This window comes from Mus musculus, chromosome 10, assembly GCF_000001635.26.
Source record: "Mus musculus strain C57BL/6J chromosome 10, GRCm38.p6 C57BL/6J".
NCBI lineage: Eukaryota > Metazoa > Chordata > Mammalia > Rodentia > Muridae > Mus > Mus musculus.
In genome coordinates, this window is record NC_000076.6 from 81,795,206 (window position 1) to 81,811,615 (window position 16,410).

Consider the following 16,410-nt stretch of genomic DNA (forward strand, 5'->3'; position numbering starts at 1 on the left):
GAGGCCTAATGGGGCCTGTTCATTTCTGCTTTATATTGGCATATTTAGGGTCCAGAATGTGTCTCAATAGTACTGATCATGTTGGGTACCCAGCTGTTTTCTGGCACCCACATCAGATGATTCAGAACTACTGCAATTCCAGGTGCAGAAGGTCTGATGCACTCTTCTGGCTTCCTTAGACACAAAGGAAAGACACACTCACATTCACCGCCACACACATACATGGGACTACATATTGTAAAACATGCTTTCTTCACGTGTGTATGTTATTTTTTCTAAATAAAAATAATTTAGTTCATGTATATTGTTGTGATAGAGTCCTGGAATCGAGTTGTGTGAGAAGTCTTGAGTGCTTGTGAGAACACTCCTGAAAAACAGGAGGAAGAGTCTTGTGACCTCAGTTTCTTCAAATCACAGACTTGTCTTTGGAACCTCTCAGGTATAGCAGACAGTAGCGAGTGAGAATACTCATTGGTTGCTGTTGTTCAACTTAAAGTTTAAACTATGCTATATATGCTTCCATTGGAAAGCGTGTGTGTGTGACACTTGTGCTTGTTCTTGTCATTGTATATGGCTTGAGTTCCTGAGAGCTGTACTCAGGTAGCATTTCTTAACCCTCAGAGTATAAATTGACTCAGGCTCTGTATAACATTGGCTATTGTATGAGACATCAGTCCAGCACTTATATTGGCTCTCTCTCAGGAACCCCTACTTGTGGAACAGTGACAGAAGTTGAAAGGACGTGTAAATCAGCAATGAAATCAGAGTGGGAGCCCTCTCAGGCCGTGAGTGAGAACGATGGGAAGAAACCAGCAACGGCTTTGCCTTATGTTGAGCTTGTGCATTTTGAAAGGAAGAACCATAAATATTAAGATCACACCTATTAAAGTTCTTGTTAAGTTCTTTGTGGTTATAATTCCTGTTTTCTATAAGGAGTTTGGATAAAGAAGTATGGGGCAGTTTGAAAGAATATTCAAAAGGAAGATGAACATCGTGGGTAAGAGATAGTGAATTCCTGAATAAATCAAAACTAGATAGTCACACTTTAAAATTGGTAAAAGGCAAATTTCCCTGTTGAAGCAAAATGTGAACACAGCCTCAGCAACTGGCAGCCCCCTCAGCTCCGTTGCTGTAGTTTCTTTTAGATAAGGATCTTCCCCTGCCTGAAAACCACCCTGACGCATGGGGTAAGGAACAGAACCAATCTAATCTCAAATTCCTACCGTTTCCTGATGAGGACTTAGGAGAGCTTACTTTACAGCCAAGGTAAGCTAGGCACACAGCAAAGAGGAATTTGTTCATCAACTTCTTTCCTGCATCATGAACTACAATTTGTATTTCAAGTAAATTTCAGCAAAATCAAAATATTCAACACCTAATTATACACTAACCAGTCTATTTAAAACTCTGGAAGGGCTCTTGCTCTCTTGCCTCTCTTCTCCCTTGCGCCCCCTCTCTCCTATTCCCTTCCCCCTCTCTCCACGTGGCCATGGCTGGCCTCTACATCTCTGCTCTCTCCTTCTCTCTGCCTCTCTCTGCTTCTGCTACCCTCTTAACTCCCCTTACCATGCCCCTAAATAAACTCTATTCTGTACTAAAACAAACAAACAAAACCAAAAAACACCAAAACTCTAGAAGGATGGATGACATTGAAAAGTGCTCTCAGATTATTTCAAGAGGCAAGGGAAGAGCCACAGCTATTAAAAAGAGTGCTGACTCCTCTTCCGGAGGTCCTGAGTTCAAATCTCAGCAACCACATGGTGGCTCACAACCATCTGTAATGAGATCTGATGCCCTCTTTTGGTGTGTCTGAAGACAGCTACAGTGTACGTACATATAATAATAAATAAATCTTTGAGCCGGTGTGAGCAAGGCTGTGAGTGAGTGAGCAGAGGTCCTGAGTTCAATTTGCAGCAACTACATGATGCCTCACAACCATCTATACAGCTACAGTGTACTCAGATACATAAAATAAATCTTTAAAAACAAAAAAAAATATCTATTTTCCCCACTAAATTGTCTCCTACAGCCCCCCCCCCCCCCCGGGCAGGGTTATGTTGTCCTGGCTGTCCTGGAACTCACTCTGTAGACCAGGCTGGCCTCGAACTCAGAAATCTGCCTGCCTCTGCCTCCCAAGTGCTAGGATTAAAGGCATGCGCCACCACTGCCTGGCTTCCTACAGGTTTTATAATACCAAATGGTAAGCTTTGAAATGGATTTATTTTCAATGTAAGGGTCAGAATACAGGAACTGCTCTCCTCAGCCTCCTTGCTCAATGAGTAAATCATGGGATGACCTGATGGCAACAATTACATGGGTGTGATACTTGCTGTGGTATGTTACCCCTAACTAACAATGAGTTTTTAAGAGTGTTAAACAGACTGGAATTTCAAATTTTGTTTGTAGATTACCACAAAAAGACAGGGAATCACTGTCCAGTTGGCAAGATGTGGGATTCCCTCATGTGAACTGAATTTGTTATTACAAAAGCTGTCCAAACTTCTCCCATTCCACAGGCAGATATTAAAGTCATGGATGGCTAATCAAATGGTATAGGAGGGATTCAGCTTCCAGATACTTTTTATCCATCAATCTATTAATACTTCATTTTCCTCAGCCCAACAATTGGATCTAGCTGATTTGATTCCTCTATTATTGCTAATTAATAAACCCTTATAAATCATTTCAGATTCTGCACATGTAGGATTATTTGCAGCAATAGACACTGCTTTAATTTTATCTTCACTTCCTGTTATGCTCCCATTACAATGGAACTGTAACATCTGTTTAAAACCTGCCCACATCCTTTGTTTCTTACTCTTACCCTCCCACCAGGTATTAACCCATCCTGGTACATCAAGTCTCTTAAGGACTGGGTACATTCTTTCCTACTGAGGCCACACAACCAGATCCATAGGCAGGCAGCCAAGTATGAGAGTCCTCACTCCAGATGTTAGAGGAACATGAACACCAACATACATATCTGCTACATGTGTGTGTGTGTGGGGGGGGGCTAGTTCAAGCCCATGAATGCTGTTTGGTTGGTGGTTCAATTTCTGGGAGCTCCCAAGGGTCTGAGTTAGTTGAGTCTCTTTGTCTTTCTGTCAAGTCCCTATCTCCTCTAGGTTCCCAAGGGGGTATTCTTATTTTTTTTAAAAAAGATTTATTTACTTATTATATGTAAGTGCACTGTAGCTGTCTTCAGATGCACCAGAAGAGAGCATCAGATCTTACAGATGGTTGTGAGCAACCATGTGGTTGCTGGGATTTGAACTCAGGACCCCTGGAAGAGCAGTCAGTGCTCTTAACCACAAAGCCATTTCTCCAGCCTCCAAGGGGGTATTTTTTTTTTTTAAGATTTATATCTAAGTACACTGTAGCTGTCTTCAGATACTCCAGAAGAGGGCATCATATACTGTCACGTCCGCTCTCGACCAGCAAGAACGACACGACCACCAGTCCTTCTAACAGCAGTTTATTCAGTCCTGATTCTTCTTGTTTATATCTCCCCCGAACCCTGGGCCTCTCACTCCTTTTATACTCTCTCTCATCCACGCACAGCAGGCCACGCCGCCTCACCAGGCACGCAGCTTCAGCTAATCAGGGCAGCAGGGGCATATCTCCATCAAACTGGATTCACCGGTATCCTGGTGCACCTGCGCAGCTCTCAAGATGTTTGTGGCTTATATGAGGAAGTCAGGTGCAAGTCATACGACTTAGCTACAGTCCCTGGCGCCTTTAGGACTGCCGCCACACCTGCTCCTAACATCTCCCCCTTTTTTCTTTTCTGGCAGAGAGAATGTCTATAGATAGCCCCCCGCAGCCATGCCCCTTACCTGTCCTTGGGTGACAAACAGCATTGGTTTGATCCCTGTCTTAGGTTGGTGACATGCCCAGGGAGTCTTATCACTGACTACCTCTCTATTATGCCAAGCCACTCCTGGGGAGAATGTGTTTTGCTTGCGGCATGTGCATCAAAAGGCCAGGATGTTGATTAATCTATGGCCAGATCTTAATTGCTGCAAGCAAGCCTCATGGGTGAAGGTAGAGGTCTGATCCCCAGTGTGCAAGCATAGGGGCCCTACACAAAACCATCCCTTAGGCTCATCACCCAGAGAGGTCTTGGCCAGCTCCCGTGTCGTTTTTCCTGGGGGAAGGGAACTAGGACACTGAACCTTCATGCAATCAGACGTGCCTTCCACAGGATGCCAACAGCACGCTATCCTCTGTGCAGTGCTTAGCCTCGCAACCCATGGCATAACGCAGCATAATTTCTTTTAGAGCGGCAAACCGAATCTGAGGAGATTGTCCCGCCTCCACTGCAGCAAAAGCCTATGCTACCATGGCGAAAGTGCGGGCCTGCACACGCTGCACCTAACACATGTGCCAAACACACAACACACACACACTATAACAAGCATACATCCCAGGGCTCTCATCCCCGCTCATCTTCCCTGAAGCAAGGGATAGATAGCCAGAGGGGCTATCTCTTTAAGGGGAATTCAGGGATCAAAAAGGCATAGAAAAATTTGAACGTCATGCCGAGCTGGTATCGGCTTCTGGAATACCGAAAGGATCTCTCATCTCGGCTCCATCCTTTGTGCTTGTGGGATCATCCACCACATCCACAGGGGCAACTGGATCAGGAGCCTCATTCTTGCAGCGTCTCACCAATCTCTCCGGCACCCAAAGAGGTTCCGTCTGGTCCTGTGGGAACACACAAACAGACCCTCTCGCCCACGTCAACACCGGATCTGGTCCTTTCCATGTGCCTGTAAGCACATCTTTCCACCTGGCATATCCTTGTAGGCCAGGTACTCCTTGAACATGTCTATCTGCTGCTGCATGGCCATCTTTATTCAAATTTACAAAATTTAAAGTATAAAGAACTAAAGAAAGTCTCATCTTAGGGGTACGGCTATAGCCTATTCCCCCCTTTTGTTTGTATAACATCTCTTTGATGGTTCTATGGGTTCTTTCAATAATTCCCTGCCCTTGAGGATTATAGGGCAAGCCATGCTTCACTTGCACTTCCATTTGTTGACAAAAGGACATAAAGGTCTTTGCAGTATAAGCAGGTCCATTATCTGTTTTAAGCTGTTGGGGTTTACCCCAGGCAGCCCAGGCATCAAGACAATGCTGGATAGCATAAATTGCTTTTTCCCCTGACATAGGTGTGGCATGTACGATACCTGAGCAGGTATCCACTGAGACATGAACATATTTAAGCTTTCCAAACTCAGGAACATGAGTAACGTCCATTTGCCACACCTGAAGGGGCAATAGGCCCCGAAGATTCACTCCAAAAGAAGGAGGATGTTGGAACACAACACAATGCCCACAGGAGACAACTATGTCTCGTGCTTCAGCCCTAGAGATATGAAACCTTTTCTGCAAGGTACTAGAATTAACATGAAACTTATCATGAAAGGCTTTGGCCAATTCTAAGGTGGTGGATAGAAACACAAATTGCATTCGCGTGCAGGCATCCACAACATCATTCCCTCTGCTCAAAGGTCCTGGGAGCCCTGTATGGGCGCGAATATGATTAATATACACTGGAGTGGAGCGCTGCCAAATAAGCTGCTGCAATGTAGCGGCCAATTCAAATATAGGACTATGCGATCGAATTTGTCCTGCAACTTCTAATCCTTTAACCATATTAACCACATACTGAGAATCAGAAATTAAATTGAAGGAAAAAGGACAATTTTTAAATACTTCTAATACAATTTGTAACTCCACCAATTGGGGTGCTCCAGGTTGATATTGCCTAAGAACCGGTTGTTGAGATTCAATAAGATAGGCTCCACATCCAGTTTTGGACCCATCTGTAAACACATTCACCGCTCCTGAAATGGGCCTTTCCTGCACTATCTTAGGAAACACAACAGCATGAGCTTTAAAAAAGGTAACCAATGGATGTTTTGGATAATGATTATCTATTATGCCATTAAAGCTGCAAAACAGAATGGCCCATTCATCCACTGTGGCTACCAAAACCTTTTGCTGATGACTATCATAGGGAGTAACCAGTATACTCGGTTGACATCCAAAATGCTGCAAACATTGTTGAACTCCTACCAATGCCAAATTTGCTACTGCAGTTGGATAATGTTCCACGGTCTTACCCATGGATATTCTTGGATGAATCCAGAGCAAAGGTCCTTCCTGCCAAACTAAACCAGTGGGCTGCATTTCTGTTTGCAGTATCAAAAGGTTGATGGGCATTCCCTCCTTACATCTCATTAATTGCGCTCTACTCAGCTCCTTTTCTACAATGGATAAGGCTTGTCTAGCCTCAGGGGTCAGACTCCTCACTGAATTTAAATCTGGATCTCCTTTCTTTTTCCTTCTTCTTTTTAAGCCCTTCTCCTCTTCCAACATACTTTCTTGTTGCTCTGTAAGGATTTTCTGACCTGTCTTGACTGTCTCTCGATTCAAACAGTAACAGAGTCCATATATCAGAACAAACAAGACCAAAACTATCAGACCTACCCACAAAGGGTCAATGGGAGAAAAAAGCATAACTACACAGCGAGGATCTATTGATCACTACACTGAGGTTATCATAGTTCCTTAACTTGTCCCCAAACCGGGAACCTTAACTTGTCCCAAAACCAGGAACCTTAACTTGTCCCAAAGCTGGGAACCTTTCGTTACCTTGTGCCTGTTTCCTGGCAACTTTATGCTTGCCTCTATTTTATCCGAGGTCCTTCCCAAAATCCTGGGTTACTTTGTGCCTACTTCCTGGCAACTTTATGCTCACCTCTATTTTATCCGAGGTCCTTCCCAAACTCCTGGGGTTGCAAGTTTCACTCACCGTGAACTTACCCTGCCGGCAACCACTGACTGCTGAAAGTTCTGAACTCGGTGGGGGAGTCGGTTCCCCGTACGGACCACCAATTGTCGCGTCCGCTCTCGACCAGCAAGAACGACACGACCACCAGTCCTTCTAACAACAGTTTATTCCGTCCTGATTCTTCTTGTTTATATCTCCCCCGAACCCTGGGCCTCTCACTCCTTTTATACTCTCTCTCATCCACGCACAGCAGGCCACGCCGCCTCACCAGGCACGCAGCTTCAGCTAATCAGGGGAGCAGGGGCATATCTCCATCAAACTGGATTCACCCGTATCCTGGTGCACCTGCGCAGCTCTCAAGATGTTTGTGGCTTATATGAGGAAGTCAGGTGCAAGTCATACGACTTAGCTACAGTCCCTGGCGCCTTTGGGAATGCCACCACACCCGCTCCTAACAATACACTGTAGCTGTCTTCAGATACACCAGAAGAGGGCATCAGATCTCATTACAGATGGTTGTGAGCCACCATGTGGTTGCTGGAACTTGAACTCAGGACCTTCGGAAGAGCAGTCGGTGCTCTTAACCGCTGAGCCATCTCTCCAGCCCCGCAAGGGGGTATTCTTGTACTTTCTTTTTAACCTTTAAAAATTTGCCCACAGTCATATATGTTCAAGATCTAACAAACATTTCTCTACATAGCATTCTGAATGGCCTTTAGATAGGGCTGTGTAGTTTAAACAGTTTGAGACTTGGAAGCCCCCTTGGCTGAAGAAATCTGGAAGGTGGTATTCATCTGTGGTTTCAGATAGATCTGCTCTGTGAAATGTATTTCAGTAAAGTAAAAGCACTCTAATGCAACTCTGATATCACTACTTTATCTCACCAAAACCCTTTGCTTACAAATGTGAAGAAAAGTAGGCTGCTTAATGGTGCTTGCAACCAAACCTTGTGGCCTGAGTTGGAAGCCATGGGGTACCAATTCCTGCATACTCTCTGACCTGTGCACATGCACTGTGGATTATAGAGCCACTTCCCACCCTACAGCATGTGTGCATACATACCTTCCCACCCAGAAGAAATAAATACACAAATGAATAAAAATGTAAAAATATCAAGTTCTTATCTGTGTGTTCAGTAATGACAAAGCTCTCCAGTCAGTACTAATCATCTCCACACACATATATGCCAAAGCACCAGCATGAAGTGAATTGAGTGCACACTTTTGAAAGTTTAGACTCTTTCCAGTTTATCTATTTGTTCATCTGTTTTTATGCAGGATAGCTCACAGTGGACTAAATTGGCCTGAATTCACAATATACCTCTGACTGTGTTAGAACTTATGGAATCCTCCTGCCTCAGCATTCTAAGTGTTGTGATTGCATGAGTGAGCCAAGGCACTGTCTCCATTTCCTTAAAAGCAACAGGACTAATAGCCTGAGGGAGGACCACTTTTAGGTGTTATAATTTGTGTATTTCCAAAGCAGACCCCAAAATGTCAGTGGCAAATTTGTTATGAGCCACTACTTGGCCAAGTGTGGTATAATAACATTGTGTGAGGAACAGGGAGGGCATGCAGAGAGGCATCAAGTCTATCTAATACATGAAAGAATTCAGACGCTGTCCTTCAAGTTTAGTTTGTAGGCTGCTTGTTTGCATTGTTGGTACAGCAAAGCCAGGTATGTTGGGCTGCTCCTGTCATCCAGCACTCAGGAGGCATCGGGGGAGGCTCAGGAATTTGCTAAGTCTGTGCCACCCTGACTTATACCAGACCCTGTCTCAGGACAAAGTAACAAGAAAATCCAGTTGGAAGAGAAAGACTGGAAATCTTTCCCCACTTGGACTCAATGCAACAAACCACACATTTAAGAAAAGTGCAGGATAAAGGGACTCAGTGGGCTTTATGTAACTAACCCACAAAGGATCAGAGCTTTCGGGGATAGCTCACACGGTGTACTGGACCTGCAGGCACAAAGTCCAACAGCCTCTGAGGGGGAAGTGAGTGCGATTATAGGAAACACAGAAAGAAGAAACGAGATAGATCGGGAGGGCTGCCAGTAAATACTGAAGCATCAAGTTTAATTGGTACAGCCTTTTATACCCCACAGGGCAGTGAGAAACAACATTACAAGCTAGCAGAAACAATTGCTTACATACATAAGATATCTGTTCCCAAATGGAGGCCTCCCTGTTCCTTCCACCAAGATTAATAGAATATCCAGCCCCTCACCTGGAGCCTCGAGTATATCCACGTTAGCAGACCCTGACCTGCCTGACTACCTGGCCAGCACACTTTCACTGAAGCAGGCAAAATAGCTCCTGTAACAGGGAAAATCATACTTACTGTGCAAAGCATGAGGCTGAGGGTTCAACAGTATATCCCTTGTATGGATCTGGATCTGGCCCACATGTCTTCTCTCCCCTGTCCCCAGAACTTAGAGTCTAATCACCAAGAACGAGGAGCCTGCAAGAAGAGAAAGGCCCTCCAGCCTTAGGCCAGCTTACCTCTTCCCATAAGAAGTAGGGGTAGCTTAGGCTGGAATGGGCCTCTGCCTCACACTCAGGATGGAATAGGCTTAGAGACTTTACCTAAAGTGGGGTTCACTGTTGGGGAGGGGAAAGGATAATCAGGAGACTTGTGAAGAGATCCTGCCTGAGCAAGACAGAGACCAGCTCCTGTACATGATCAGGGGCCTGAAACAGCACAATGCAAGGAGAAGCAGAAGAAGCAGAAGGAGGTGGAGGAGGAGGAGGAGGAGGAGGAGGAGGAGGAGGAGGAGGAGGAGGAAGAGGAAGAGGAGAAGCAAAAGTAGAAGGAGGGAAGTTAGGAGGCTGCAGGCCCTGCAGTCTGGAGCAATTCCCTGGGATATCATACCACCTTCCTTCCTATCCTTCCTTCTCCCTCTCTTCCCCACTGTCCCTTTGCTCCTGACATGCAGCCCTCTCACTGGCCTTTCAACAATGCAGGCTCTGTTCAGCCCCAGGGCCTTTGCCCATGGTGTCTGCAGTACAGAATTGCTCTCTCCAGCTGTCCCCAAGGCTCCCTTTCTCCAACATCTCCCCTGCCACCATATTTGAAATTGTACCCTCCTTTTCAGCTTCTTTCATTTATTTCACTAGAGCACTCTACCACTCAAAGGCATGCTCATGAGGGCAGGCTTGCCCATAAGGGCAGGCTCAGGTGAAAGTGCTGAGCTCAGAGTGGATGAATACTGGATGAGGAGTGGCCCACAGTGAGGAATGAGTGAACACATGCATGCATGCATGAATGAATGGTCCGGCACAGGATCTGTTACATAGCAGGCAATGTACCAAAGTGCCCTGAGTGAAAGAACAGAATGGGGTCTGACAGTGTGAAGGATCGGTCAGAGTGGCACATAGTAGGTGCTCAGTGTACATGGAGAAAAGCCGTGGCTACCAGACAGACACTAGGTGGTACATGGCCGTCCAGTCCCAACCACTTCTACCTGCAGCCCCTGGAGGCGGAGGCCAGCTCAGTGCACAGCCTGGAGAGACAGGTAGGTGAGGAGGGCACAGCCAGTGTTTGGGAGGGTCCAGTGTCCTGAAGTCCTCAAGTGCTGACCTAGGCCTCTGTAGGTGCAGGAGCTGCAACAGATGCTGGCGGAGAAGCAGGAGGAGAAGGAGAGCCTGGGCCGGGAGGTGGAGAGCCTGCTGAGCCACCTGTCCCTGCTGAAGGTGGGTGGGGCTTGGGAGTGCAGAGCCACAGAAGGAGGGTCCAGAGGGATTAGGGTACTGCCCTATGATAGATATTCTTCACTGATGGTATAAGACAATTGAAGCCAAATGAAAGTTTTAAGGCAGGTTTATTTGAGGTAGCTTTCAGGTGGGTTCACTGATCTCATAGGAGAAGGTCAGGGAATATGTTGTTCAGACAGACAGAGATAAAAGCAAGGGGCAGAGAGAGAAATCAAGGACAGAGAGAAGAGAGAAGAGAAAGAGGGAAAGAGAGAGAGAAAGAGGGAGAGAAAGAGGGAGAGAGAGAGAGGGAGAGGAGAGAGAGGGAGAGAGGGAGGGAGGGAGGGAGGGAGGGAAGGAGGGAGGGTGAGAGCGAGAGAGAGAGAGAGAGAGAGAGAGAGAAAGAGAGAGAGGGAGGGAGGGAGGGAGAGCGAGAGCGAGAGAGAGAGAGAGAGAGAGAGAGAGAGGGCAAGAGAGAGGGAGAGAGGGAGGGAGGGAGAGAGAGAGAGGGCAAGAGAGAGGGAGAGAGGGAGGGAGGGAGGGAGGGAGAGAGAGAGAGAGAGAGAGAGAGAGAGAGAGAGAGAGAGAGAGAGAGAGAGAGAGAGAGAGAGAGATTGGAGGCAGAGAGAGACAGAGAGAAAGAGAGATGGGGTAGGGGTGCCAAAAAGTCTGAATTATATAATGAAGAACCTCTGGGGGAGAGGAGACCCAGCCCCTGAGCTGAAAAGTTCAGTGAATGCCAGCTATGCCCTGTAGCAAGTAAGGACTGAGTGATTCTGGAAATAACCTGGAGGCCAGGCCTCCCTTGGCATGTTAAATAGGTACCTTAGGTACTTGTCCTGGGTCTGAAACCCAACATCCCAGCCTTTCATTGATAATAAACGAACAAGAGGCTATGTAACTGTCTAGGACTACTACCGGCTGACATTGGGACATTTGGGAGAGGGTAGGCAAAAAGTTGGAATGTTAATCAAGTCTGGGAAGAGCATACCATGTTACTTGCTGCTTAGGTTGTGGGAACATCTGGGACTATTCACTTGTGGAGCTGTTGTGCATGAAGATCTTTAAAAAAACATCGGGACCTGGCAGGATGCTGGAACAGACACATATATTAGGGGCAGAAGATAAGGAATTCGGGGGAAAAATTGGGGCATTGTCTTAGGGTTTTATTGGTATGGAGAGACACCATGACCAAGGAAACTCTTATAAAAGCCAACATTTAATTGGTTCTGGCTAACAGTTTCAGTCTTTTATCATCAGGGCTGAAAAATGCCATCATGCCAGTTGACTTGGTGCTGGAGAGGCCAAGAGTTCTACATGTTTTGTTTGTTTGTTTGTTTGTTTGTTTGTTTGTTTTTTTGAGACAGGGTTTCTCTGTGTAGCCCTGGCTGTCCTGAAACTCACTTTGTAGACCAGGCTGGCCTCAGACTCAGAAATCTACCTGCCTCTGCCTCCCAAGTGCTGGGATCAAAGGCGTGCGCCAACATGCCCGGCTGAGCTCTACGTGTTAATCAAAGGCGACAGAAGTGGACTGTCTTTCCAAGGCATCTAGGAGGAGGCTCTTTTTCCACACTGGGGAAGCTTGAGCATAGAGACCTCAAAGCTGACACACTTTGACACACTTCCTCTAATGAGGTCATACATCCTCCAATAAGGCCACACTTCCTAATAGTGCTACTTCCCATTGGCCAGGCATATTCAAACTATTACAGGTGTTCATTTGAAACTTTTAAGCCCATGGTCGGTGTTTCTGGAGGAGGAGGAGGAGGAGGAGGAGGAGGAGGAGGAGGAGGAGGAGGTCCCAGGAAAGGGGAGTAGATCCCAACCCTCAGGCATAAGCAGATGGGGAGGGAAATATGCTGCTGATGGACAGGACTTCTCTGGAGTCCATTGACCTTTGAGAGGCAGGTTCAAATGGATTCCATGAAGCTTACAAGAATCTTTTCAAGTTTACAAAAAAAATTAAAGAGATAAAATTTTGATATGTTAGTATTACTAGTGTTTGTAATCCGTATTGAAATCTACATTGACGAGAAGGCAATAGACTCCCACTTTTGTGTCATAGTAGAAGCTTGGGAAACAATTTAGATTCTTGAGCTTGTTCCTATGATAGTGGATCTATAGTGGATTTTATTTTTTAAAAAGATTTATTTATATTCTATTTATTATTATATCTAAGTACACTGTTGCTGTCTTCAGAAGAGGGCATCAGATCTCATTACAGATGGTTGTGAGCCAGCATGTGGTTGCTGGGATTTGAACTCAGGACCTTTGGAAAAGCAGTCAGCACTCTTACCCGCTGAGCCATCTCCCTAGCCCCGGATTTTATTTTTTAACCAGAGTTAGACTAATAATTTATCAGAACTCAATTGATTAATGTTAAAGCTCTAAACTTTGAAGTCCTAATACAACAGTAGCTTAGTAAAGGGAAGAAGTCTGAAGCATTTTTCTTCTTCTTTCTTTTTCTTTTTTTTTCTTTTTTCTTTTTGGTTTTTTTGAGACAGGGTTCTCTGTGTAGCCCTGGCTGTATTGGAACTCACTTTGTAGACCAGGCTGGCCTCGAACTCAGAAATCAGCCTGCCTCTGCCTCCTGAGTGCTGGGATTAAAGGCATGCGCCACCACATCCGGCAACATTTTTCATTCCTTTTATACACTTTAAATCATTTTCCTATCACCATTTAAATTTGTTCTCCCTCTAATCTCATAACTTTTACTTACCAACCTTAAAACACCTTTTTAGACCCTCATAACATACGCTTTCATATCCTCAGGCCTTACATAAACTTTAGATTTTTATATCCAATTATTTACCACCTGCAGGGAGTGGTCTGTGTTTATTGACGCTGAAGGTCCTCACCCCAATTGGTTTTTTGATCTATCAATAAAGATGCCAGTGGCCAATGGTTGGTCAGAAAGAAAGAAGCGGAAATTCAAGATTTCTGTGGGCTAGGGAGAGAAAGAGAATGGGGGGGGGGGAGACTGGGAGAGAGAGAGGAGAAGGGGACACAGTAGTGGAGGAGATAAAGCAGAGGAATTAAAGCTAACCAGCCATGTCAGTTTTCAGATAAGTGCCACTTCCCTGTCTGGGCCTAGGGTATCAGGGGAAGATTTAGGCGCGCCCAGTCATTGAGTCAGCCAAGAATTTCAAGATGTGTGTGTGTGTTTCAAGGTGTATGTGTGTGTGTGTTTCTATCTGTGGATCAAGATAGCTCCTGGATGGGTTGTGTGCCTTCGACTTGCCAGGAGTTCAAAACAGTGTAGATAAAACTACATGCTACAATCACCATAAGACACAGGTAATTACTGGGAGCAGTAACCTTGTAAAGTGAGTTTCTTTAGACAGAGGAATAGTAAAATTTACTTCTTTTACTAGTCTAGTCTTCAAACCTATCAGAGACTCGAGAAGAAAAAATTTCACTTGAATAAGCAGGACATGCAGACCAAACAGCTTCTGCGTCTATTACAATTACTTAGACCTGCTGCTTATTCCCCAACTTCCTCTTTCATCAGTGGGGCATCAGTATTCACCTGCCAAGCCCTGACAGAATTTTCTATGAAGTAGAGACTTGGGAAAACGGTCTATCTTTGTCTATACAAAGTAAGGCAGTCATTTTTCCAGTGAGGCAATGGGCAGTCTGTAGTCCAGTGGGCAGCTTTAACATGTTTGAAGCAAACTTCAGATGGAGGTTCTTCTGTGCCTGTCCTCTTCAGAGGAGGAGATTAGGGGTGCTCTTGGGAGCTGACATATCTGTCCTGGAAAGCTTTTTATTAAACATTTTAAAGGCCATATTCTTCATGTCTCTGAAGTGCTCGAGGGACCATCTGTTTATCTAAATTGACAAACTTTGCTTTTTTTTTCTAGTTATCCATCCTTAACATTGAAGACATACTATTGAACTTTTTTTTTTAAAAGATGCTAGAATACGTTTGACCACGTATCCTGAAAAGATATAAGAATTATGCACAGCAGTGTAGAGTAGCTCCCCCTTTTCTTTCTCTTAGAAATAAAGATTCCAGTCTATTTTCAAAGTGAGCCCTTTCTGGGAAAGTAACTTTCTCTAGTTGAGAAGTAGTTAACAAACTTCCAGCCTTGGGCCCCAGGGCTGTTTTGATAGACTGCAGGAAAAGAAAGAACTTCTTTATTAATCCCCCACTGTTTAACAACGGGGTGGTAGTCATCATAAGCCTGAGGTTTCTGGTCTCAGAATAGCACAGAGTCAAGAAAGGTAAATGCTATTAATAGTAATCAACTTTTACTTTTGCAAAGCCAACTTTTGCCACCCAAAAATCGCTGACACTTACCCAGTCACTGCCCTACCAACTGGTAGTAGGGCAGGCTCCCAGCAGGTGCCGAGTTGAACCATAACCCCATGGCTCCATAGATTTTCATCTTCTGATTCCCATCACTTCTCATCTGATATATGATGAATCCTAATATGCCACCTACATTACAGCCTCCACCCATTTTGTGTGTGTGTGTGTGTGTGAGAGAGAGAGAGAGAGAGAGAAGAGAGAGAGAGGCACAACCAGTGTGGGACACTGGTTGAGGGCAGGGGTTGGGTAGGGGGACTGAGAACACTTTAATCTTTTGGATCCATAACACAATTATGACAATAAATATGAGTGCAATGCAATATCTAAAGAAACCAGGGAATAGAGTTGTAATTCAGGGGAGGAGACCCCCACCTAGAACCCCCAGGGAGGAGGTAGGGGCTGATCAGTGGTGGAACCCAGTGATCATTCTAGAGGTGGTGGGGTCTGGGACAATGGAGTTGATAATCGAGGCAGACTAAAATCTCATGCAATAGGCATCTTTATTCAGAGCCCCAGATGATTTATATTCTGAGGTTTAAGAAAGGTTGCATGAGGACAGCCAGGGCTACACAATAGAACCCCATCTCAAACGACAAAACCAAACAAAAGACTAAGCCAAGCCAAATCACTCTCTCAAAAACCAAAGAATAAGAATAATAAAAATAATATGAATAATATGAAGAAGGAGAAAAGAAAAGAAGGATCATGTTTTTCCTTAGAGGCATAAACATTTCTCCGAATAACAGCAGCAAGCAATAGTGGAGTAATCTCAGGTAATTTCACTCCTATCGAATAACGCTGGGAGGAGCATGAATACACCGAAGCCGAAAGATTCTTGTCTTGTTTCTTGGAGTGTTCTTATGGGCATTCACAATTCTCCTTAAATGACTGGATTCCTGGACAGCCATCTGACAACCTCCGGTGTGATCAGCTTATGCAAGATCTACTGATGCCAGTCTTTCTTCCTTCCTCCCCCATACACTAGTTTTGTTTTTATATAGGTTTCTCTATGTAGCCCTGGCTGTCTTGGAGCTTATTCTGTATATCAGGCTGACCTCAAACACATGGAGATCCACCACCTCTGTCCCTGGGTGCTGGGATTAAAGGCATGCGCAACCACCAGCTGCCAATGCCAACCTTTTCTTTTCTTTTTTTTTTTTTTTTTTTTTTTTTGGTCATCTTTCCATCCCAGATCATCACCCTGGAACCTCCCGTTTGGGGACTTTAGTTTTGGATGTTTTGGGTCTCAGACCAAGCTGGTTTAAACTTTTGATGCCCTGCTTCCACCTCCCAAAAGGTGGCATGGAAGGCCATTGCCACCAAAGAAGGCTGGGAAAGTGTTAATATTTGGCCAACAGTGTACAGCTGAAAGAGATGTGAGAAATCTTAACTGTGCCTTAATGAAATTGAGGATGCCTGGTGAATATCAATTGGGTGGCTTAAATTTGACCCGAATGGGCACATGTATGTCTCTGCCCTCCTAGGAGTCTGGGGAGAGAGGATAGATTTTTAAAAGTTAGAGCAATACGATAACTTCAGCTGATAGGTAGAGTCTGTGAGGAAATGAAAGCAGACAAGGCGATGAAGCACTGGGGACAG